Raw genomic sequence first — 24,079 nt, 5'->3', positions numbered from 1 at the left:
GCGAACAGCCAGCCCACCCAGTCGTCCCGTGTGCGACCCAACCCGGGGTGGCAGGGCGGGGCAGTAGTGATCCACTGGCCTGCCTGGCCACCTTCCGGGCGTCTCGTGTGTGACTCGACCTGGGGCAGCTGGGCAGGGCAGCAGAAATCGGCAGGCCCGCCCCGTCATCCCGTGTGTGACCCAACCCAGGGTGGTGCCCCAACCCCCGGATCGGCCCTGCTGTGTGCGCAACCCGGGGAGGCGGGGCTGGCACCGAGGGATCGGGCCTGCCATCTGCCACCCGGGGAACGGGCCTAAGCCAGCAGGTGGTTACCTCCTGAGGGGTCCCAGACTGTGAGAGGGCACAAGTGGGGCTGAGGGATACCCCCCACCCCCCTCCCCAGCCAGTGCACAAATTTTTGTGCACCGGGCCTCTAGTTAGGAATAATTATAATCAAAAAGGGAAAGACCTATATTTGGAAAATTATAAGACACTGAAGAAAAAAATTGAAGAAGATACCAAAAAATGGAAGCATATACTATGATCAAAGATAGAAAGAATTAACATCATTAAAACAGTTATACTACCCAAATCAATCTATAGAATCACGCAATTCCTATCAAAATACTAATGACGTATTTCACAGACCTAGAACAAATAATCCATAAATTTATATGGATACACAAAAGACTCCAAATAGCCATAGCAATCTTGAGAAATAAAAACAAAGTTGGAGAAATCACAATACCTGATATCAAACTATACTGCAAGACTATAGTAATCAAAACAACATGGTCCTGGCACAAAATTAAACATATAGATCAATGGAACAGATTAGATAGCACAGAAATAAATTCATGCCTATTAATCAATATTTGACAAATGATGCAAGAACATAGCATAGGGTAAAGACAGTCTAATAAATGGTGTTGTGAAAATTAACACATATATGCAAAAAAATGAAACTAGACCACCTTCTTATATCATACAAGAATAAATGAAAAATGGATGAAATACATACTTAAATGTAAGTCTCAATGCCAAAAAAAATTCTAGAAGAAAAACATAGGCAGTAATATCTCAAACATTTCACTAGTAATATTTTTCTAATAAATATACTCGAGCAAAGGAAACAAAAGAAAAAATAAACAAATGGAACTACATCAAACTGAAAAGTTTTTGCACTGCCAAGGAAACCATCAACAAAATTAAAAGACAACCCATTTAATGGGAGAACATATTTGCCACTGATACATCTGACAAGGGGATAAGATTCAACCTTTATAAAGAACTTATAGCCCTAGCTGGTTTGGCTTAGTGGATAGAGCGTCAGCCTGTGGACTGAAAGGTCCCAGGTTCGATTCCAGTTAAGGGCACATGCCTGGTTGTGGGTTCAATCCCCAGTGGCGGGTGTGCGGGAGGCAGCCATTCAATGATTCTTTCTCATCATTGACTCTCTCCCTCTCCCTTCCTGTCTGAAATCAATAAATATATATATATATATATATATATATATATATATTTTAAAAAGAACTTATAAAGAACTTATAAATCTTCCCCTGTCCAGTGTGGCTCAGTTGACTGAGCATCCTCCCATGCACCAAGAGGTCTCCAGTTCAATTTGTGGTCAGGGCACATGCCTTAGTTGGAGGTTCAATCCCAGTAGGGGGCATGCATGAGGCAGCCAATTGATGTTTCTCTCTGAGATGGATGTTTCTCTCTCTCTCCCTCTCCTTCCTCTCTCTCTCAAATGAATAAAAACATATATATATATTTTTTAAAAAGAACATACAATTAAATACCAAGAAAACAAACAATCCAATTAAAAAATGGTCAAAGCACCTAAATAGACACTTTTCCAAAGAGGACATACAGGTGGCCAATAGACATGTGAAAAGATGCTCAATGTCACTAATCATCAGAGGAAGGCAAGTAAAAACCACAATGAGATATCACTTCATATCTGTCAGAATGGCTATCATCAATAAATCCACAAACAAGTTTTTTAAAAAAATATTTTTATTGATTTCAGAGAGGCAGGGAGAGGGAGAGAAAGATAGAAATATCAATGATGAGAAAGAATCATTGGTTGGCTGCTTCCTGCATGCCCCCTACTGGGGACCGAGCCAGCAACTCAGGCATGTGCCCTGACCAAGAATGGAATCATGACCTCTTGATTCATAGGTCGACACTCAACTCCGAACCACATCCACTGGGCCAAACAAGAAGTTTTGGCAAGGATGTGGAGAAAAGGGAACCTTCATGCACTGTTGGTAAGAATGCAGACAGGTACAGTCTCTGTGAAAAATACTTTGGAAATTCCTCAAAAATTAAAATTGGAACTGCCTTTTGACCCAGAAATTCTAATTCAAAAAAAACATATGCACCCCTATGTTCATTGCAGCATTAATTGCAACAGGTAATCTATAGAAGCAACCCAAATACCCATCAATAGACAAGTAGATAAAAAAGTAGTGGTACATATATACAATGGAATATTACTTGGCCATAAAAAAACAATGAAATTTTATTATTAGCAGCAGCAAGGATGTACATAAAGGGTAATATGTTAAGTAAAATAAGTCTGTCAGAGAAAGACACATACCATATAATTTCACTTATATGTGGAACCTAAAGAACAATATAAATGAACAAACAAAACAGACAGACTCATAGATGCAGAGAACAGACTTGATGAGGAGGAGGTTTGGGAACTGATGAAGAAGGTGAAAGTACACATTGGTAGTTATAAAATAGTCATGAGTATGTAAGTACAGCATAGGAAATATAGTCAATAACACTGTAATAACTATGTATGGTGCCAGGTGGGTCCTGGAAATATCAAGGGGAACATTTTACAAAGTATGTGATTATCTGACTAATATATTGTATATCTGAAACTAATACAAAATAATATTGAATGCAAAATGTAATTGAAAATTTTTTTTTAAATTTAAATAAATAAGAAAAAAACACAAACATGATCATTTTATAAGAATGGTGTGATTATGGATTATTTTCTTTGTTTTACAAATATTTTATAATGTGATTTTCATTACTTTTTACAATTTCATTATATATTTAAAAAGTACATTTCCTAAAGGTAACTTGTACCAGTTGGTATTTGTGATTAGATATATAAGAAGTCAAATGTCAGAATTGTGAATTGTGAATGATAGTTCAATAATGGTTTTAACAAAAAATAATTATGACTTAGTTGGTAGGAGTATATATATATGAAATATTTGGCAATAGAAGTTGACAAAAATATTCTGAGAAATTTGGGTAATATCCTCAGAATATTGGCAGAAAATAGAAGTTGCTTTGCAGTCCCAAAGCCAGCCAAGTCTACATCAAAATGTCTGGCTAGGCTTCACTGCTGGTTCTGCCTCCCTTGGACACTCACCACTGCTATAAATTTCTGCAGATTGCCTCAATTGTTGAGCAGGAGCATCTGATCTGCCAAGTCTAGATTACACAAGTGGCAAAAAGTAGGGAGATGGAATATTTATCTAGCTCTTTTGCTTCTGTTAGGGATCTTGGTCCCCCTCCTACCACAATCTGCATAATGTAGAGTTCCCAAACAGAAGATTGTTCAATTGCTGGAAAGGCAAATACTGGCACATGTCCACCATAGGATTATACAAAACTGTAGCATATGAAAGGGCTATAAATAAAAATTATATTATTGCAATGAGTTAAATGAATAATGTCCTCCATTCACTTCAAAAGAAAACTATTTTGTGTTCTTTAAAAATAATGTGAAGCCTCCATTATTTCATGTAGTCTATGCCTTATGGCAGTAGGTCTCTCAAATTACACTCATTACTCCTTTTAAGTATCCCAAACCCTGTCCATTGTTCGTGGCCAATTTTAAGTCCCTCTTCCATGAAGTGACATAGTTCTTTTCTGCTAAAACAGTCACCTGCCCCTCAACTAAAATACATGCTTTTGCAAACATTCTAGACCAGCCGTGGGCAAACTACGGCCCGCGGGCCGGATCCAGCCCGTTTGAAATGAATAAAACTAAAAAAAAAAAAAAAAAAAGACTGTACCCTTTTATGTAATGATGTTTACTTTGAATTTATATTAGTTCACACAAACACTCCATCCATGCTTTTGTTCCAGCCCTCCGGTCCAGTTTAAGAACCCATTGTGGCCCTCGAGTCAAAAAGTTTGCCCACCCCTGTTCTAGACTATTAATAAAAGGAAATGTTAAGATGAGGAGAGTAATCATAAGGCCAACTACATCTATTGAGAAAATATTCAACAATTCAGATTTCAAGCATAATCCATACTAATAAAAGAGAAAGATGCAAGTTGACCATCCCTCCATGATGCCCACAAGCCACAATCACCAGCCAATCAGGAGTGAGTATGCAAATTAATCTGACAAACCTTGCTGGTTAATTTGCATATGCAGGTGTCAAGCACCCCGGGAGGCAACGGTGGCCATGGGCTCCCGGGACCTTTGCTGGCCCCAGGAGGTGAGGTAGGCTGTACCTAGCCATGCCTGCAGGCTCCCGGGACCTTCACTGGCAGAGAGCAGAGTGAAAGAGCGGGCAGAGAGCCGGAGGTTTGGAAGACTTGGCAGAGCAGGAGGCCTCTGGACATAGAGCAGAGCGAGAGAGAGGGCAGCTTGGAGGGCATGGCTCCCTCTGTCACCCCAGCTTCCTCATCACAGCTGTGGAAACTGATAGCAGAGAGGAGGAAGTCCCACCCCAACAGAATCAGCCAGAATCAGCCATTGGTCAGACAGCTCTCAGCGGCCTGACAGCAGGAATCTCATTCACCTGCACCTCAGACCATAACAGTAGAGAGGTGGGACTATGTCTAAAGAACAACTGTTGATACAACGTAGCTCTGCAGCCAAAAAATACCGGTGTTATCAACAGAAAATGTCTGAAGAGCAACATGTGTCTGATCTTGAAAGAAAGTGGCGCCTGCGAAAGAATGTATCTGAAGACGAGCTACTGGAAAAATGTTGCTCTGACGCTGAAAATCACCAACGTCATTGACAGAAAATGTCTAAAAACCAATGTGCCTTTGAAGTTGAAAGAAGGCAGTGGCAATGACAGAATATGTCTAGAGAACAATCATCAACAAGTACTATCAATTCTGGTAGGAACTGCCTTCTCAGCAAAAATAAAGTACATGAGGATGCAATTCTCGAACATAGTTGTGTCGGAATGACTGTTAGATGTGAATTTTGCCTACCACTAAATTTCTCTGATGAAAAACCATCCGATGGGAAATTTACTCAATGTTGTAGCAAAGGGAAAGTCTGTCCAAATGGTATATGTTTTCCAGACTACCTGGCATATTTAAAAAGATTAATGACAAACAAAGATTCTGACAGTAAAAATTTCATGGAAAATATTTGTTCCATAAATAGTTCTTTTGCTTTTGCTTCCATGGCTGCAAATATTTCATCACCATCAGGATATGGGCCATACTGTTTTAGAATAAACGGACAAGTTTATCACTGTACTGGAACTTTACATCCTTTGTATGGTGTTTCTCAGAAGTTTTCCCAACTCTGTATTTTGGATACAGCTGAAGCTACAAGTAAAAGATTAGCAAACCAGGTGTTTCTCAGAAGTTTTCCCAACTCTGTATTTTGGATACAGCTGAAGCTACAAGTAAAAGATTAGAAAACCAGGGCTGCTCAGAAAGACTCATGATCAACATCAACAACCTCATGTATGAAATAAATGAATTAACAAAATTGTACAAGATGCTACATGAGGTAGAAAGGAAGCCCAATCTGAAGCAGCAGCAAAAGGTATTGCTCCCACAGAAGTAACAATGGCAATTAAATATAAGCATAATAGTGACCCAAGTAGATATAATTCTCCCCATGTAACCGAGGTTGCTGTCATATTCAGAAATGAAGATGGAGAACCTCATTTTGAAAGGGGCTTGCTCATTCATTCTAAACCAGATCCCAATAATCCAAATGCTACTAAAATGAAACAAATCAATATTCTGTTTCCTACATTAGATGCAATGACATATCCTATTCTTTTTCCACATGGTGAAAAAGGCTGGGGAACAGATATTGCATTGAGACTCAGAGACAATAGTGTAATCAACAATAATATTAGACAAAATGTAAGGACATGAGTCAAACAAATGCAGTATTATGGATTTCATCTCTCTGTGCGGGACACGTTCAATCCTATTTTAAATGCAGGAAAATTAACTCAACAGTTTATGGTGAATTCATATTAAAAAATGGAGGCAAATCAGATACATTTCATCAAAGCAAACCAATATAAATTGACAGTTGAAAAATATAGTGGTTTGATGGACGATCTCAAATCTAGATCTGAAAATGACAATGTGCCGATTGGTAAAATGATAATACTTCCATCATCATTTGAGGGTAGTCCAAGAAATATGCAGCAGCGATATCAGGATGCTATGGCAATTATAACGAAGTATGGCAAGCCCAATTTATTCACAACCATGACATGCAACCCCAAATGGGCAGATATTGCAAACAATTTACAATACTGGCAAAAAGTTGAAAACAGACCTGACTTGGTAGCCAGAGTTTTTAATATTAAGCTGAATGCTCTTTTAAATGATATCTGTAAATTCCATTTATTTGGCAAAGTAATAGCTAAAATTCATGTCTTTGAGTTTCAGAAATGCAGACTGCCTCACACTCACATCCTCTAATTAATTCCCTTTCGATGTGCACGAATTTCATGCACCGGACCACTAGTCTATAAAATAAAGGGGAAATATCCAAATTGACCATCACTCCAACACAAAAGATGGCCACCCCCACGTGGTCAAAGATGGCTGCCCCCTTGTGGATACAAGATGGCTGCCACAAGATGGCCATCAGGGGAGGGCAGTTGTGGGTGATCAGGCCTGCAAGGGAGAGCGGTTGGGGTTGATGAGGCCTGCAGAGGACAGCAATTAGGGGTGACCGGGCGGGCAGAGGAGGGCAGTTGGGGGGAACCAGACCTACAGGGGAGGGCAGTTAGTGGTGACCTGGCTGGCAGGGGAGGGCAGTTAGGGGCAATCGGGCCAGCAAGGAGCAGTTAGGCGTCGATCAGACTGACGGGGAGTAGTTAGGGAGTGATCAGGCAGGCAGAAGTGGTTAGAGGCAATCAGGCAGGCAGGCAGGCAGGCAGGCGAGCGGTTGGGAGCCAGCAGACTTTGTTTTTAAGAGGGATGTCCGACTGCCCTCCTGAACGCTCCCAACCGCTCGCCTGCCTGCCTGATCACCCCTCACCAGTCTGCCTGCCTGTCTGATGGCCCCTAACCACTCTTCCTGCCTGCCTGATCACCCCTAACTGCTCACCTGCCTGCCTGATTGCCCCTAACCACCTCTGCTTCAGCCCCTGCCCTGGCAGCTTCATCTGAAAGGAAGTCTGGAATAATGTCTGGAAGGTCATTCGGCTGTCTGATCTAATTAGCATATTATGCTTTTATTATTATAGATTTTTCAATTACAGTTCACATTCAATATTACTTTGTACTAGAGGCCCAGTGCACAAAAATTTGTGCACTCGGGGGGGTCCTTCAGCCTGGCCTGTGCCCTCTTGCAGTCTGGGACCCCTCTGGAGATGACCAACTGCTGGCTTAAGCCCGCTCCCCATGGATTGGGCCTAAGCTGGCAGCCAGACATCCCTTTGGCAGCCTGGGAGCCCTTTGGGGATGTCCACTTGCCAGCAGGGAGCAGGCCTAAGCTGCAGTCAGACATCCTTAGTGCTGTTGAGGAGGCAGGAGAGGTTCCCGCCACCACCGCTGTACTGGCAGCCATCAGCCTTGCTTGTGGCTGAGCAGAGCTCCCCCATGTGGGAGTGCACTGACCACCAGAGGGCAGCTCCTGCATTGAGCATCTGCCCCCTGGTGGTCAGTGTGTGTCATAGTGGCCAGTCATTCCCAGTCATTCTGCTATTAGGGTCAATTTGCATATTACCCTTTTATTATATAGGAGTGTCTGGCCAATTGGGTGAGGGGCTGATGGCTGTTTGCAGGCTGGCCACAGCCCTTTCAGTGTGGGGATCCCCACTGGGGTGCCTGGCCATCCTGAGTGAGGGGCTGAGGGCCATTTGCAGGCTGGCCACAGCCCCTTCAGGGTGGGGGGTCCTACTGGGGTGCCTGGCCAGTCTGGGTGAGGGCAGAGGGCTGTTTTCAGGATGGCTAAGCCCCCCAGTGGGGACCCTCACCCCATGAGGGTGTGGCCAGCCTGGGTGTGAGGCTGATGGCTGTTTGCAGACTGGCCAAACCCCCCAGCCGGGACCCTCACCCCCTGAGGGTGTGGCCATCCTGGGTGAGGGGCTGATGGCTGTTTGAAGGCTGGTCACAGCCCCCAGCCACCCAAGCTGTCAGTGGAGGCTGGCTGGAAGCAGGTATCTGGGATTTATTTATCTTCTATAATTGAAACTTTGTTGTCATGAGTGGAGGCCACAGCCAGCTCAGGGCAGCCCGAAGCTTGGCTTCCTCCATTGCCCGGGCAACCAGGCCTCCTGCTTGCTCCAGCTCCGTGGCTGCTGTCCACCATCTTGGTTGGGTTAATTTGCATATAGTCGCTCTGATTGGCTGGTGGGCGTGGCTTGGGATGTAGCGAAGGTACGATCAATTAGCATCTTTGTCTTTTATTAGTGTAGGTTAGTTTCAGGTGTACAGCATTATGATTAGATAATCACATACTTTAAGAAGTGTTCCCCGTAATATTTTCAGTAACCAACTAGCAAGGAGAGTTGGGGGACTCAATGAAACAGGTAAAGGGATTGAAAAGTACAGATTAGCAATATGGGCAGGTGTCTGATTTTAATTAATAAATCTTAAATGGATTATATGCTTCCTAAACCTGAGAAAGAGTATTGATCCCAGGTTTTCTGGAGATTTGCTTTCAGAGATTGGTTTTACCAAGCAACCCAAGGTCATCTTTACAAATGCATTTTCAAATTGTTTGTTACATCTCTCCTTTCATGAGTTGAACTGACTCAAGGATCTTATGATGATCTCACTGACAGTAAGCCAGATAGATAATACCAGTTTCAGAGTGTAAGCTAATAAGTCCTTTCTTAGTAGAGGTATACTTGAGTAGTTGCAATACTATATATTTCCAAATAGCTTGCTGTATACCTAAGGCTGTGCATGAGCCCAAGCAATAATGTCCGTTCCTGAGACAACTTATCAGGAAAGTGAATGAAGCCATTGCACATCCTGAGGACGTTCCCAGTATATTTGCTGTACTCATTTTGCACTTTGACAACTTAGAAGGCTTTGGAATGCTTCCCCATATCACTACAGAAGTGCAATTGGCAACAACTAGAAAAAATGTAGCTCAGTTGTTAGGAAAAATTTGACTATCCTAGAGAGGACAAAGAGCAGGTAATGGTAATCAAAGGGTCTCTTTTTTCTGCACATGCTGATGCAATTGTTAAACTAGAAAAGAAACAAAAGAAGTAGATCTCCAAGAGCTCCTTATCCTAACAGATAAAGAGCCTATTCTGAAACAAAAGTAGAAGAGAGGCATTCCGTTGTTTTCTAAAGAAGAGAGAGGGTTGATAAGATTTTCTGTTACCATAAATTTAGCAGGGTGGTATTTTCTAAAATCAAAAACTATTTTCAAATTCCCAAAGAAGAGAAAAAAAAAACAAGGATTTTTTAAAGAGATAACATATATAGGCTATGAGGCCTACATTCTACTTCCTTTAATATGAAAGATATTGATCTCCTTTTTCTTAATTTAAATACAATTAAAATAAGTGAATCCAGTTTCTAAGTATCTCAGCATCCAAAAACTAAGCCAAGTTTGGGTCTCAGCAAAGTTAAACTTATGATTTAGCTAATTAGATTTTTGTCTAGATATAAAACACAGTATAAATAGTTCTACTTCCCTAACTTAATTTTTTAAAAATCAAGAGAAGTATCATGAAAACCCAGAAATATAAAATTCTGAAATCCATTCTGTCTTGACATCATTTCTCCTATATATACAAGCCCATACACTAAACATTAATTTCTACCAGGAAGTGTGAAATTTATATTTCTAGTGATATGCAATAAGTTTCTCAGCCATAATGAAAAATAAGGAATAAATTTGGTATCAAACCATTGAAAGGAATGTCCCTAGAACAACAAAGATATAAATAACAACAAATATATAAATTATTTCACTAACTTTTGATGGAGTGGTATGCAAGTAAACAGTCATCAGAGAACAACTCAGAACCATACTAAGCTGAACCTCAAAATGAATTTATGAGCTTAGCAACCAAGGAGGAAATAGAAAATAATTCATCAAGGTTTCTAATAATCATAATTTATAGAGTCACATAATTTTATATAAAGAAAAATTATGTACTTCCAGTTAGAAAAGCTAAAATTAAACTTAAATTGATGTGTATTCCATACTTGACTCTAGAAGTGACAATTAATAACAAACACTTATTGAAGATTTATATTCCAGGCACAGCCACGATGATTTTATATATGTAAAGTCATCAATACTATTTTTTATTAATTTTAACTTTTTATTTTTTTATAACCCTATGAAGTAAATATTATTATTACCCCATTTTATAGATCAAGAAACTACAACACAATGTTGTTAAGAACCAAGGAAGATTCAGACTACAAGAGCCTACACTCTCCTTCTATTGCCTCTCAATTTAAGTTTATTGAATCTCAAGCTCTTCAAATCTGATATAACAAAAATACCACCTACCTCCTTGTTCTGGGGCCAACATTTGAAGTTATTTTGATAAGGATTTGAGTTACAAAGATATAGGGCAATATTGATATCCAGATCTTTAGCATAACAATATTCATTGTGTTGGCTAGCAGAAATCTCTGATCAAATCTACATTCTTTGTTGTAATAAGAATAGAGTTGTGAGAGAGGAATGAGAAAAGTGAGAGAAAGAAGGAAAGAGAGTGCAGGATTAATAAAATATACACATTCTCTGAATATTCCAGAGAATTTTCTAAAGAGTCACAGCTAGAGGGAGAGTCACAAGAAGGATAAATTCTGTAAAAACATGTAGTAACATGTATAAATGTCCATAATACATTAATTTTTAAATAATAAAAACCTGTACAATATTACCCTAATGTGAAGGAACACATAGAACACTGTAAGCCTGGACAAGTGGAATAATGTGCACTAAGTTGCTATGTGATTGTGTTTCACTTTAAGCCATGATGTAATAACAGGACCAGGCTTTACTCTGCTGCCTTAACCAAGTAGAAACTAGACAAAACAAACAAACAAAAACACTGTTTTCAAACATTTGAAAATAGGCAGTGCAAAAAAATGATCCCTTAAAAAAAAAAGATAAACAAATGAGGTTAGTTCTGTGAATGCCCCCAGATCAATACCTGAAGAGTTGCCAGGTATCAGTGAAAAATAAAAAGAGGAAGCAAAATATAGTCTAGCATTCTTACTTATTGGAGGTGGCAGAGCTCAGAATTTAGGGAGACTAAGGTAGACAGAATTTATAGGTCAGAGTAATGAAAAGGTAGGAGCTACATTAAATGAAAACTACAGATGGTTGTGGGAACCAATTCAACCCCAACAGGAATCCCCAATTTGGGATGTGTTGAAGAAGGAAACTTAATTAAGTACGAAACAGCTAAATTGTGACACAGCATGGCTGTAAAAACAGCACAGCTGTGAGTCTCCTGACCCTGTGACCAGGCCCTTCTCTTGCTAGACAGCTCTGCTCTGCTCCTCCAGGATCTGTTCAACTTCAAGCTGTTGTGCCCTCTGCTGGTATGCTCCATTCTGTGCCAGTCTGCTCTGTCCTGCACTGGTGTGCTCTACTCCTGTAGTGAGACATCTTCTTAGATGTTTCAGCTCAACCAGGGAGGAGCTTGGGTAGAAAGGGAAAGTGTACCCCCAAGGCTAGGGGGAGCTGGCTAATATGGACTGAAGTCCCCACCCCAGGTCCCTGATTGTTCTGTTCTCATGCAAATGAGGATCCAAATCCTTGCAGTTTGACTGGTCCAAGAGGCACTGTTCTGATTAGTCAGAATAGAGCTGCTCTGGTTGGTTGGAGCTGCACAGCTCTGATTGGATGGCGAAAGCCTCAGTCCTATTGGTTGAAATAGGATGCCAGGAACTCATCTACAATAGCTGGTGCAGGTGGCAAAAACACAGTGCAGGCAGGCAGTTCAGTGCACAGGCAGACAGATGATTTACTGCAGGCCTCTATCTAAAGTGTGATTTGTGTGAGAGGCCCTATGTAGAAATGGCTGCAAGAATTTTTTTTATTTGAGCCCAGTTAGACACTAGACACCCTTCTTGGTAGGTGTCTTTTTTCTCAGAGTTCACGCCTTGAATTATTGGCTCAGTACTATCTACAAATGCACATAGGAAAATTACCCAGACCAGAGAAAGAGCCATGAACAAGCATACAGAACTTGGGTAGTGCCCTAGGGATGGCTGAAGGCAGAGCCGGATCTCCCTGCCCAACAGTGGCAAGGTCTGGCTCACCATCTGCCATACACCTGTGCCATCCTTGACCTGCCAGGCAGCCTGGCCACCATGGCTCTTTTGGTGCTGGGCATGGTTATGACAGTGCTCATTTACTGCTTTACATGAAACTGCTCATTCAGATAGGTTATGAGCTGATGCCCCCCACCATTGGGACCAATGTGTTGGGGAGGAAGCTCCTCTTTCCACTGAATTTCTTTACCTTGCCAAGGAAATTGTTCAAGTGAATGGAAAGATAGGGCTGCTCCAGACCTGAGTCCCCAGTTGATGTCCAACACCCTCTCCACTGTGACATGGGGAAGCATGAAAAATGTTTTTCCTCCAGAAGAGATCATGCAGAATTCCAACAAGGATGACATGAAGACTTCTCTGAGGAAAGTGGTGAAGGAGACCTCCTAGGAGATGATGATGCAGGCTGTAAAAGAATTCACAACTGAGAGAAGAAATAGATGCAGAGAGAAAATTTATTTTACTTTCCCTGCAGGGTAAGGGCTAGTACATTACTACTCATTTCAAGGACAAGTAATAAACAGTGGCCTGATCTTTTAAAGGGTAATGGCTACTGTTGCTATGTGACAAGGAATGAGGGGGATTTGGGGTTGAAACAGTCTTGCAGATGTCCTAGAGAAGTGTTTTATCAGTATTTTTCACAAGCCTCTAAAACATGCTTATAGTAAAGTTATGAAGAGTTCAAAAGAGGCTTATTGGAGTGGGGAGGAGTTTCTATTAACTAGAGACTCCTTGATGCAAATTATCCTTGAGTTGTAAAAATATCAAAGGGGAGAGGTATACAAGAATGTAACCTTGATTTTAGTCCTGCAATATGTTTATATAATGTATCATGCTTAATGATTTGCAAATATTATAACAGTTTTGCATCCCAGGAATAAATCCCACGTGGTCATAATGTATGATCTTTTTAATGTATTGCTGGATCTGATTTGCTAATATTTGGTTGAGGATTTTAGCATCAATGTTCATCAGGGATATTGGTCTATAATTCTTTTTCTTTGTAGTGGCTTTATCTGGTTTTAGAATTAGGGTAATGCTGGTCTTATAGAAAGATCTTGGAAGTGTTTCTTCCTCTTGAATTTTTTGGAATAGTTTGAGGAGGGTAGGTGTTCTTTGATTGTTTGATTAACTTCCTTGTGAAGCCTTCCAGACCAGGATTTTTGATTGCGGGGAGTTTTATTACTGCTTCAATTTCATCAGTAGTTATCAGCCTATTCAGGATTTCTGATTCTTCCTGATTGAGTTTTAGAAGATTGTATTTTCCTAGGAATATGTCCATTTTGTCCAGGTTGTCCAGTTTGTTGGAATAAAATCATTTATAGTATTTTTGTACTATCCTTTGTATTTCTGTGGGGTCAGTTGTTATTTCACCTCTTTCATTTCTGCTTTTGTTTATTTAGGTCCTTTCTTTGCTTCTTGGTGAGTCTGGATAGAACTTCACCAATCTTGTTTATCCTTTCAAAGAATATATTGTGTTCATTGATTGGTAGAATCAACATCATTTAAATGTTCATACTACCTAAAGCAATCTATAGATTCAGTGCAATCCCTATTAAAATACCAACAGCACATTTCGGAGACCTAGAACAAACACCATAATTTTTTTATGGAGTCAAAAAACACTCTGAATAGCTGCAGCAATCTTGAGAAAGAAGAACAAAGTTGGAGGGATCAAAATACTGGGTATCTAGTAATACTACAAAGCATTGCATTCAAAATAGCCTGGTAATGGCACAGAACAAGCATATAAATCAATGTAACAGAAGAGAGGATCCAGAAGTAGAACCATGCCATAATGCTCAATTAATATTTGACAAAGAAGGCAAGAGCATACAATGGAGTAAAGACAGTCTATTCAGCCCTAACCAGTTTGGCTCAGTGGATAGAGTGTCGGCTGCAGACTGAAAGGTCCCAGGTTCGATTCCGGCCAAGGGCATGTACCTTGGTTGCAGGCACATCCCCAGTGGGGGGTGAGCAGGAGGCAGCTGACTGATGTTTCTCTCTCATTGATGTTTCTAACTCTCTATCCCTCTCCCTTCCTCTCTGTGAAAAATCAATAAAATATATATTAAAAAAAGACAGTCTATTCAATAAATGGTGTTGGAAAAATTGGAGAGGTACATGCAAAAAAAAAAAAATGAAAATAGACCATGATCTTACACCAGTGATGGCGAACCTTTTGAGCTCGGCGTGTCAGCATTTTGAAAAACCCTAACTTAACTCTGGTGCTGTGTCACATATAGAAATTTTTTGATATTTGCAACCATAGTAAAACAAAGACTTATATTTTTATATTTATTTTATATATTTAAATGCCATTTAACAAAGAAAAATCAACCAAAAAAATGAGTTCACGTGTCACCTCTGACACGCATGTCATAGGTTCACCATCACTGTCTTACACCATACAAAAGAATGAAATCAAAATGGGTAAAAGACTTAAATGTACGACATGAAACCATAAAAATCTTAGAAGAAATGATAGACAGTAAAATCTCAGATATCTCTCATAGCAATATGTTTAACCATACATCCCCTAGGACAATGGGAACTAAGGAGAAAATAAACAAATGAGACCACAAGAAAATAAAAAGCATTTGCACAGCAAAAGAAACTATAAACAAAATAACTCCCACTGCATGGGAGAACATATTTGCCAATGATACATTCAATAAGGGGTTAATTTCCTAAATAGATAGGGAATTCATACAAGTTAACAAAAGGAAGACAACCAACGCAATTAAAAAACGGGCAAAGGACCTAAATAGACACTTCTCTAAAATGGAAATACAAAACACTAAGAGGCATATGAAAAAATGTTCAAAGTTATTAATCAAAGAGATGCAAATCAAACAACAATAAGGTACCAACTCACACCTGTCAGAATGGCTATCATCAACAATCAACAAACGACAAGTGTGGACAAGGATGTAGAAAAAAGGGAACCCTAGTATACTGCTGGTGGGAATGCAAACTTGTGTAACCTCTGTGGAAAACAGTATGGAGTTTCTTCAAAAAATTAAAAATGGAACTCCCATTTGACCCAGTGATCCCACATCTAGGAATATATCCTAAGAAGTCATAAAGAATACATGCACCCCTATGTTCATAGCAGTGCAGTTTAAAACAGCTAAGTTTTAGAAACAGCCTAAATGCCCATCAGCAGGTAAGTGGATAAAAAAATCTGTGGCATATTTACACAATGGAATATTATGCAGCTGTAAAAAAGAAAGAACTCTTACCATTTGCAAGAGCATAGGTGGACCTGGAGAGTATTATGCTAAACAAAATAAGCTAGTCAGAGAAAGGTAAGTATCACATGATCTCACTCATATGTGGAATCTAATGAACAAAATTAACTGAAAAACAAAATAGATGCAGAGACATATAAACATGGAACAGACTTTCGAACCTCAGAGGGAAGGCAGGGGAGGGTGGGTAGGTGGGAAGAGCTGAACCGAAGAACTTGTATGCATGTGTGCATAACCCATGGACACAGACAATAGGGTGGTAAAGGTCTGGAGTTGGGGGCAGGGGTAAGCTAGAAGAGGTCAATGAGGAGAAAGAGGGACATATATAATATTCTCAACAATAAAATTTTTAAAAAATAAATAAATAATTAAATTTTAAAAAGAATGTAGCCTTGAAAATAACTTGTCTTGTATTTTGAACAAAGGAGCTGTTTGAATCAGAGGCGCTAACAATATTGAGGTTTAATTACCAGGTGCTTTTCATAAATGGTGGAAGGTGACAGCAAGGAAAAAGAGGCTTTTTTCTTGACCTCACACCCACAATCTCAATGTGCTTTATGGTCCAATCTGTGTTATAGGAGGCCAAGTACAGTGGCGTGCTGAGCTCCACTGGGAACATTTACAAAAAGGAGGGGCTGCTGGGACATGTTATCAGCTTCATCCCTCACCTTCTGTGAATTATGGTTTTCTTGTGGGGCCTGTAACCTGTTGGCCCACTTCATTAATGCCTACCTGGTGGATGACCATATAAGTGAAACCTCGGAAAGGGGGTGGGTGGCGGCTGGGAAACACCCAGAACCAAGGTTTCAAGTTTAGCCAGGCTCTGGCCATCTGGAGCTACACCAATTTTTTATGGTAATTGCAGTGAGTGTGCTGACCTACCTTTTCCTGCTGGTTGATGATCCCATGGCTTTGAACAACTGTGTGCTGTAAGCTGAGCTTCCCCCTAATCCCCAGTGTTCAAATCCTGGATCCAAGGCTGGAAGTACCTGAGTGTGTGGAGTTAGCTTTGCCTTGGATGTCCTAAAACAAGCTGTCTCAGCCTGGCTGCTGTAGGTGAGACAACTCCAACCCAGCAACACCTAGATGTGCCCCAGCCCTGATGGTCTTCCATGTCCATGTTTGCCATGCCTTTGTCCAAAAGTAGGAGATGGGTGGAGGTGTGGCTATAACCAGTGGCTTGATCAGTCACCTGTTAGACCTGGAGAAGGTAGATCAAGAATAGAGAAATGGAGTAGAATCCCCTTATCTCATAGAATTTTTGAGTCTGCTTTGTGCATGGGGCCTGTGGAGTACCAGGTTGTATGGGAAAAGGCTAATAATGTCAGATCTCACTCCCACTCATTCCCAAATCAGTCCTATTACTCATCCTGCAGATCAACTGGGAGCACCACTCTGTTGCTTGTAAGTAGGGTATGATCCTCTTTCATGAGACCACCATCATGTCAGGCCTGTACTAGGAATCTACTGCTAGTTTCTGCCTTTATTTTTCTCAACACTATTTTTTTTCTTTTTTATTGCTTAAAGTATTACAAAGAGTATTACATATGTCTCCTTTTTTTTCCCCCCAGCCCTTGACAATCCCCCAGCCTCCCCAACCCCCCAGTATCTTATGTCCATTGGTTATGCTTATATGCATGCATACAAGTCCTTCGGTTTATCTATTACCCTCCCCCCCACAGCCCTCAACCCTCCCTGGCTTTCCCGCTGTAGTTCGACTGTCTGTTCGAGGCAGCTCTGCCTCTGTATATATTTTTGTTCAAAAGTTTATTATGGTCTTTATTATCCATAAATGGGTGAGATCATGTTGTATTTTTCCTTTATTGACTGGCTTATTTCACTTAGCATAATGCTCTCCAGTTCCATCCATGCTGTTGCAAATGGTAAGAGTTCCTTCTTTTTTACAGCAGCATAGTATTCCATTGTGTAGATGTACCACAGTTTTCTAATCCATTCATCTGCTGATGGGCACTTAGGCTGTTTCCAGATCTTAGCAACGGCAAAATGTGCTGCTATGAACATAGGGGTGCATATATCCTTTCTGATTGGTGTTTCTGGTTTCTTGGGATATATTCCTAGAAGTGGAATCACAGGGTCAAATGGGAGTTCTATTTTTTGTTTTTTGAGGAAACTCCATACTGTCTTCCAGAGTGGCTTCACCAGTCTGCATTCCGACCAGCAGTGCACGAGTGTTCCTTTTTCTCCACATCCTCTCCAGCACTTGTCGTTTGTTGATTTGCTGAGGATAGCCATTCTGACAGGTGTGAGATGGTACCTCATTGTTTTGATTTGCATTTCTCAGATGATTAGTGACTTTGAGTATGTTTTCATATATCTCTTGGCTTTCTGAATGTCCTCTTTTAAAAAGTGTCTATTTAGGTCCTTTACCCATTTTTTGATTGGATTGTTTATCTTCCTTTTGTTGAGTTGTATGAGTTCCCTATAAATGTTGGAGATTAAACCCTTATCAGTGATAACATTGGCAAATATGTTCTCCCATGTAGTGGGCTTTCTTGTTGTTTTGTTGATGGTTTCTTTTGCTGTGCAGAAGCTTTTTATTTTGATGTAGTGTCATTTGTTTATTTTCGCTTTAGTTTCCAATGCCCTAGGATCTGTATTGGAGAAGAAGTTGCTTCAGCATATGTCTGAGATTGTGTTGCCTTTGGATTCTTCTAGTATTTTTATGGTTTCCCGTCGTATACTTAAATCCTTTATCGATTTTGAGTTTATTTTTGTGTATGGTGTAAGTTGGTGGTCTAGTTTCATTTTCTTGCATGTATCTATCCAAGTTTCCCAACACCATTTATTGAAGAGACTATCTTGACTCCAAAGTATGTTCTTGCCTCCTTTGTCAAATATTAATTGAGCATAATGATTCAGGCCGATTTCTGGGCTCTCTATTCTATTCAATTGATCTATATATCTGTTCTTGTGCCAGTACCAGGCAGTTTTGAGAACAGTGGCTTTGTAATACAGCTTGATATCTGCTATTGAGAACCCACCTACTTTGTTCTTTCTCAGGATCACTGCAGCTGTTCGGGGTCTTTTTTTATTCCAGATGAATTTTTGGAGAGTTCATTCTAGGTCTGTGAAATATGCTGTTGGGATTTTAATGGGAAGTGCGTTGAATTTATGGATTGCTTTGGGTAGTATGGACATTTTAATGATGTTGATTCTACCAATCCAAGAACATGGTATGTTCTTCCATCTCTTTATGTCTTCCTCTATCTCTTTTTTCAACGTCCTGTAGTTTTCTGAGTAGAGGTCTTTTACCTCTTTCGTTAAGTTTATTCCTAGGTAGCTTAATTTTTTTGGAGTGATGGTAAATGGGATTGTTTTTTTAGTCTCTCTTTCTGCAAGTTCACTATTGGTGTATAGAAATGCCATACATTTCTTGGCATTAATTTTGTATCCTGCTACATTGCCAAATTCATGTATTAAGTCTAATAGGTTTTTGATGGAGTCTTTAGGGTTTTTTATGTATAATATCATGTCATCTGCAAATAAGGACAGTTTTCCTTCTTCTTTTCCAATTTGGATGCCTTTTATTTCTTCTTCTTGTCTAATTGCAATGGCTAATACTTCCAGTACTATGTCGAGCAGGAGTGGTGAGAGTGGGCATCCCTGTCTTGTTCCTGTTCTTAGGGGAAATGGTGTTAGTTTATGTCCATTGAGTATGATGTTGGCTGTGGGTTTGTCATATATGGCTTTTATTATGTTGAGGTATGATCCTTCTATTCCCACCTTGCTGAGAGTTTTTATCAAAAATAGATGTTGGATTTTGTCAAATGCTTTTTCTGCATCAATTGATATGACCATGTGGTTTTTTTCTTTCAATTTGTTTATGTGGTGTATCACGTTTATTGATTTGTGGATATTGTACCATCCTTGCATCCCTGGGATAAATCCTACTTGGTCATGGTGTATGATCTTTCTGATGTACTGCTGGATCTGATTTGCTAAGATTTTATTGAGGATTTTGGCATCTATGTTCATGAGGGATATTGGCCTGTAGTTCTCTTTCATTGTGTTGTCTTTACCTGGTTTTGGTATTAGGGTGATGCTGACTTCATAGAATGAGCTTGGAAGTGCTCCTTCCTCTTGAATTTTTTGTAGTAGTCTGGGGAGGATAGGTTTTAGTTCTTCCTTGAATGTTTGGTAAAACTCCCCTGTGAAGCTGTCTGGTCCTGGGCTTTTGTTTGCTGGAAGCTTTTTGATGACTGCTTCAATTTCTTCCATAGTTATTGGCCTATTGAGATTTTTAGATTCTTCCTGATTGAGTTTTGGAATGTTGTATTTTCCTAGGAATTTGTCCATTTCCTCCAGGTTGTCTAGTTTGTTGGAGTAGAGCTGTCCATAGTATTTTTTAACAATTATTTGTATTTCTGTGGGGTCTGTTGTTATTTCAACTCTATCATTTCTGATTTGGTTTATTTGGGTCCTCTCTCTTTGCTTCTTAGTGAGCCTGGCTAGAGGTTCATCAATCTTGTTTATCCTTTCAAAGAACCAGCTCTTGGTTTCATTGATTTTCTGTATTGTTTTTTTGGTCTCTATGTCATTTATTTCTGCTCTAATCTTTATTATTTCCTTCCTTCTGCTCACTCTGGGGTTTTCTTGTTGCTCTCTTTCTAATTCTTTGAGTTGTAGAGTTAGATGATTTACTACCATTTTTTCTTGTTTTTTGAGATAGGCCTGCAGAGCTATAAACTTGCCTCTCAGGACTGCTTTCATTGTGTCCCATAGGTTTTAGATTGTTTTGTTTTCATTGTCATTAGAGTCCAGGATGTTTTTAATTTCTTCTTTGATGTCATTGGTAACCCAATCATTATTTAATAACATGCTATTCAGCTTCCAAGTGTTTGAGTATTTTGGGTTGTTTTTATTGTAGTTTATCTCTAACATTATGCCATCGTGGTGTGAGAAGAAGCTTTTTTGAAAAATTTATTTTATTGATTTTTTACAGAGAGGAAGGGAGAGAGATAGAGAGTTAGAAACATCGATGAGAGAGAAACATCGATCAGCTGCCTCCTGCACATCTCCTACTGGGGATGTGCCCACAACCCAGGTACATGCCCTTGACCGGAATCGAACCTGGGACCTTTCAGTCCGCAGGCCGACGCTCTATCCACTGAGCCCAACCGGTTTTGCCTCAGAAGAAGCTTTTTATGATTTCAATCTTCTTGAATTTGTGGAGACTTTGCTTGTGACCCAATATGTGGTCTATTTTTGAATATGTCCCAGGAGCACCTGAGAGGAATGTATATTCTGCAGCTTTGGGGTGAAGTGTTCTGAAGATGTCAATTAAGTCCATCTGATCTAGTGAGTCATTTAGGATTGCTGTTTCTTTGCTGATTGTTTGTCTAGCGGACTTATCCAGTGATGTCAGTGGTGTATTAAAGTCCCCTACTATGATTATATTGTTGTTGATCTCTCCTTTGATATCTTCCAGGAGTTTTTTTTTTATGAATTTGGGTACTCCTGCATTTGGTGCATATATGTTTACCAGGGTTATATCTTCTTGTTGTATTGATCCCTTTAGTATTATGAAGTGTCCTTCCTTATCTCTTGTTATGGTCTTCACTTTGAGATGTATTTTGTCCGATATAAGTATTGCTACCCCAGCTTTCTTTTCCTTTCCATTTGCTTGAAAGTTATTTTTCCATCCCTTCACTTTCAGTCTGTGTGAGTCCCTTCTAATGAGGTGGGTCTCTTGTAGAGAGCAGATGTATGGGTCATGTTTTTTTATCCATTCAGCCACTTGATGTCTTTTGGTTGGAGCATTTAGTCCATTTACATTTAAAGTTATTATTGAAAGGTACTTGTTTGTAGCCATTTCTTTTTTTGTGTGTGGCTGTTTTCTTTCTGAGCTTGTTATTTCTTCTTTTTACACCAGCCCCTTTAGCATTTCTTGCATGGCTGGCTTGGTGGTGATAAACTCCCTTAGCCTTTTTTTCGTCTGTGAAGCTTCTTATTTCCCCTTCAATTTTGAATGATAGCCTTGCTATCCAATTATTCTTGGATTCAGTCCTTTGCTTTGCATCACTTTGTAGATTTCCATCCATTCTTTTCTGGCCTGATGTGTTCCTGTTGAGAAATCATTTGATAATCTAATGGGAGATCCCTTGTGTGTAACTTTCCGTCTCTCTCTTGCAGCCTGTATGATTCTCTCTTTATCCTGAACATTTGCCATGGTAATTATGATGTGTCTTGGTGTGGGTCTTTTCGGATTCACCTTGTTTGGGACTCTCTGGGCTTGTGTGACTTTTTTCTTCCCCACCTCAGGGAAGTTTTCTGATATTATTTCTTCGAATAGGTTTTCTAATCCATGTTCATCTTTCTGTTGTTCTGATACCCCTATTATTCATATGTTGTTTCGTTTCATGTTGTCCCAAAGCTCCCTTAGGCTCTCCTCCTGTCTTTTAAATTTTTTCTCCATTTGCAGTACAGTTTGAGTGTGTTTTGCTTCCTTGTCTTCTAATTCACTAATTCAGTCCTCCGCTTCTCCTAGTCTACTGTTGATACTTTCAATGGTGTTTTTTATTGCAGCTATGTCGCTCTTCATTTCTTCTTGGGACTTACTTAAGTTGTTGATTTTTTCATCTGTTTCTTCTAGCTTCTTGCATAAGTAGTTGAGTTTTTCATCTGTTTCTTCTTGCTTCTTGCACATCCGGTGCATGTACTCTAGGACCCTTATTCTGAATTCTTTTTCCGTCATGTTGCATATCTCTGTCTCACTTAGCTGCTTTTCTCGTGAGTCCTCCTTCTCTTTCTTTTGGGGGTTTCTTTGTCTACCCATGTTTGATCTCACTGACATATCTAGTTGTTGAGTCATTCAGTGGCTGCTCCCTGGGTGGCAGTGGCTCCTCGGGTTGTGGTTGCTCCTTGGGCGGTTGTGTTAGCAGCGGCTCCTCCGTTGATAGCAGGGCCTCTGGTGGGTGCTGTTCACAGCTGTTGTGGCTCTTCTGGCTGGTGGAGGGAGGCTTCACACACAGCAATTGTTCCCCAGACAGAGCGTGTGGTGATCAGGAGGCCACTGTTGCTTGAATCTGCTGCGTTGATTTAAAGGCACAAAATACAACACAACAAGGCACAACGTACCAGGCACTGAACACGAATGTATTTACAATATTACTAACCCCAAATAAAGGTGGTCACCTGAGCTAAGAGAGTTAGGAGATAAGGAGGAAAGAAGAGAAAAAGGTAGAAGAGAAAAAAGAACAAAAGAATAAAAGAAAAAAAAGGAGTGCAAAAATGAAATTGGAAAAAGGGAGGGGAAAAAAGAAGAGGAAAAAAAAAGTAAGAGAGAAAAGAGAATGAAGTATAAAAGGGGAAGAGACTATTTATATGAGGAGAAAACTCCTATAGATCCGCCACTAATACCAACAAATTACAGCAACAGATTCCTGGAGATGAATACAAACTACAAACAACCAATAATATCAAACGACGCAAGGGAAAACAGAAACACAGAAATAACCGGGGGGGAGGGGCATAAAAATAAAAAGAATAAGCAGACTAACCTCACAAACAATCCTAAAAAAAACCCCAATATACTCGTCAATCAAGCAAACAACAATAAAACAATAGAGAGAGAAAAGAAGAAGAAGAAAAAAAAATTTGGATAGTGAAGGAAGATAGGGGAAAGGTGTATAAGGATTTAGAGCAGGGGATTGGACATAGGATATATAAGTAGGGTGAAATTTTGACAGGGGGTAAAAAGAATAGGGAAAATCTAAAGCTGGAGTAGGGTAAGAGAAACAGGACAACAAAAGGGAAAAAGTGGGGAAGAGAGTTTAGCACAGAGGCAAGTTGAGGTAGAGAAAAATGTTGCTAAAGGAATGATGAAAATAGAATGGAGAACATTAGTCCCAAAATAAAATAAAGACAAAATAAAATGACACTTTAAAAAATGGTAAAATAGTAGCAGTAATAATACTAGTTAAAAATATAAATGTAGTAGTTGAAAGGGTAAAATCAGGTGATGGGGGAAAAAAAGAAAAAAAATGTTTTCTTATTTAAGAGGTGAAAAAGTAATTTAAAAAAATAAAAATAAAAATGTGCAGTAATGCAGGTGCTTCAGATCTTCTACTCTTCTTTTTGGCATCCCTGAAATTCAGGAGAATGTTGAATTTCCCTCTGATACACTGTTCCTCCGTGTTGTAAGCCACAGTCCTGATTTTAAGGCAGGCAGTATTGGTTCCCCTTATTGCCTTTATCTGTATTTACAGAAGAGTCAGTTCGTGGCTCTGCCTCTGGGTGGCAGTGTGTCGGGATTGACCTCCAAGGCTATAAGTCCTCTCTGACCAGGAGTTCTCTATTGTACCTGAACCAGCTCTGCTCAGAGCTGGTTCCCCAGGCACCACTC

The 24,079-nt window shown here is 39.9% G+C and overlaps 1 pseudogene; it reads left to right on the top strand.

Annotated features, from left to right (window-relative positions):
• The first annotated feature begins 4,894 nt into the window (after nt 1–4,894).
• Nucleotides 4,895–16,721, top strand: LOC139011597 (mitochondrial carrier homolog 1-like; annotated as a pseudogene).
• The last annotated feature ends 7,358 nt before the right edge of the window (nt 16,722–24,079 follow it).

The sequence above is a fragment of the Myotis yumanensis genome, unplaced genomic scaffold (assembly GCF_028538775.1).
Source record: "Myotis yumanensis isolate MYYU_CA2020_CCGP unplaced genomic scaffold, mMyoYum1.0.hap1 SCAF_1, whole genome shotgun sequence".
NCBI classification, from domain to species: domain Eukaryota; kingdom Metazoa; phylum Chordata; class Mammalia; order Chiroptera; family Vespertilionidae; genus Myotis; species Myotis yumanensis.
This window is presented reverse-complemented; position numbering and strand designations above follow the sequence as displayed.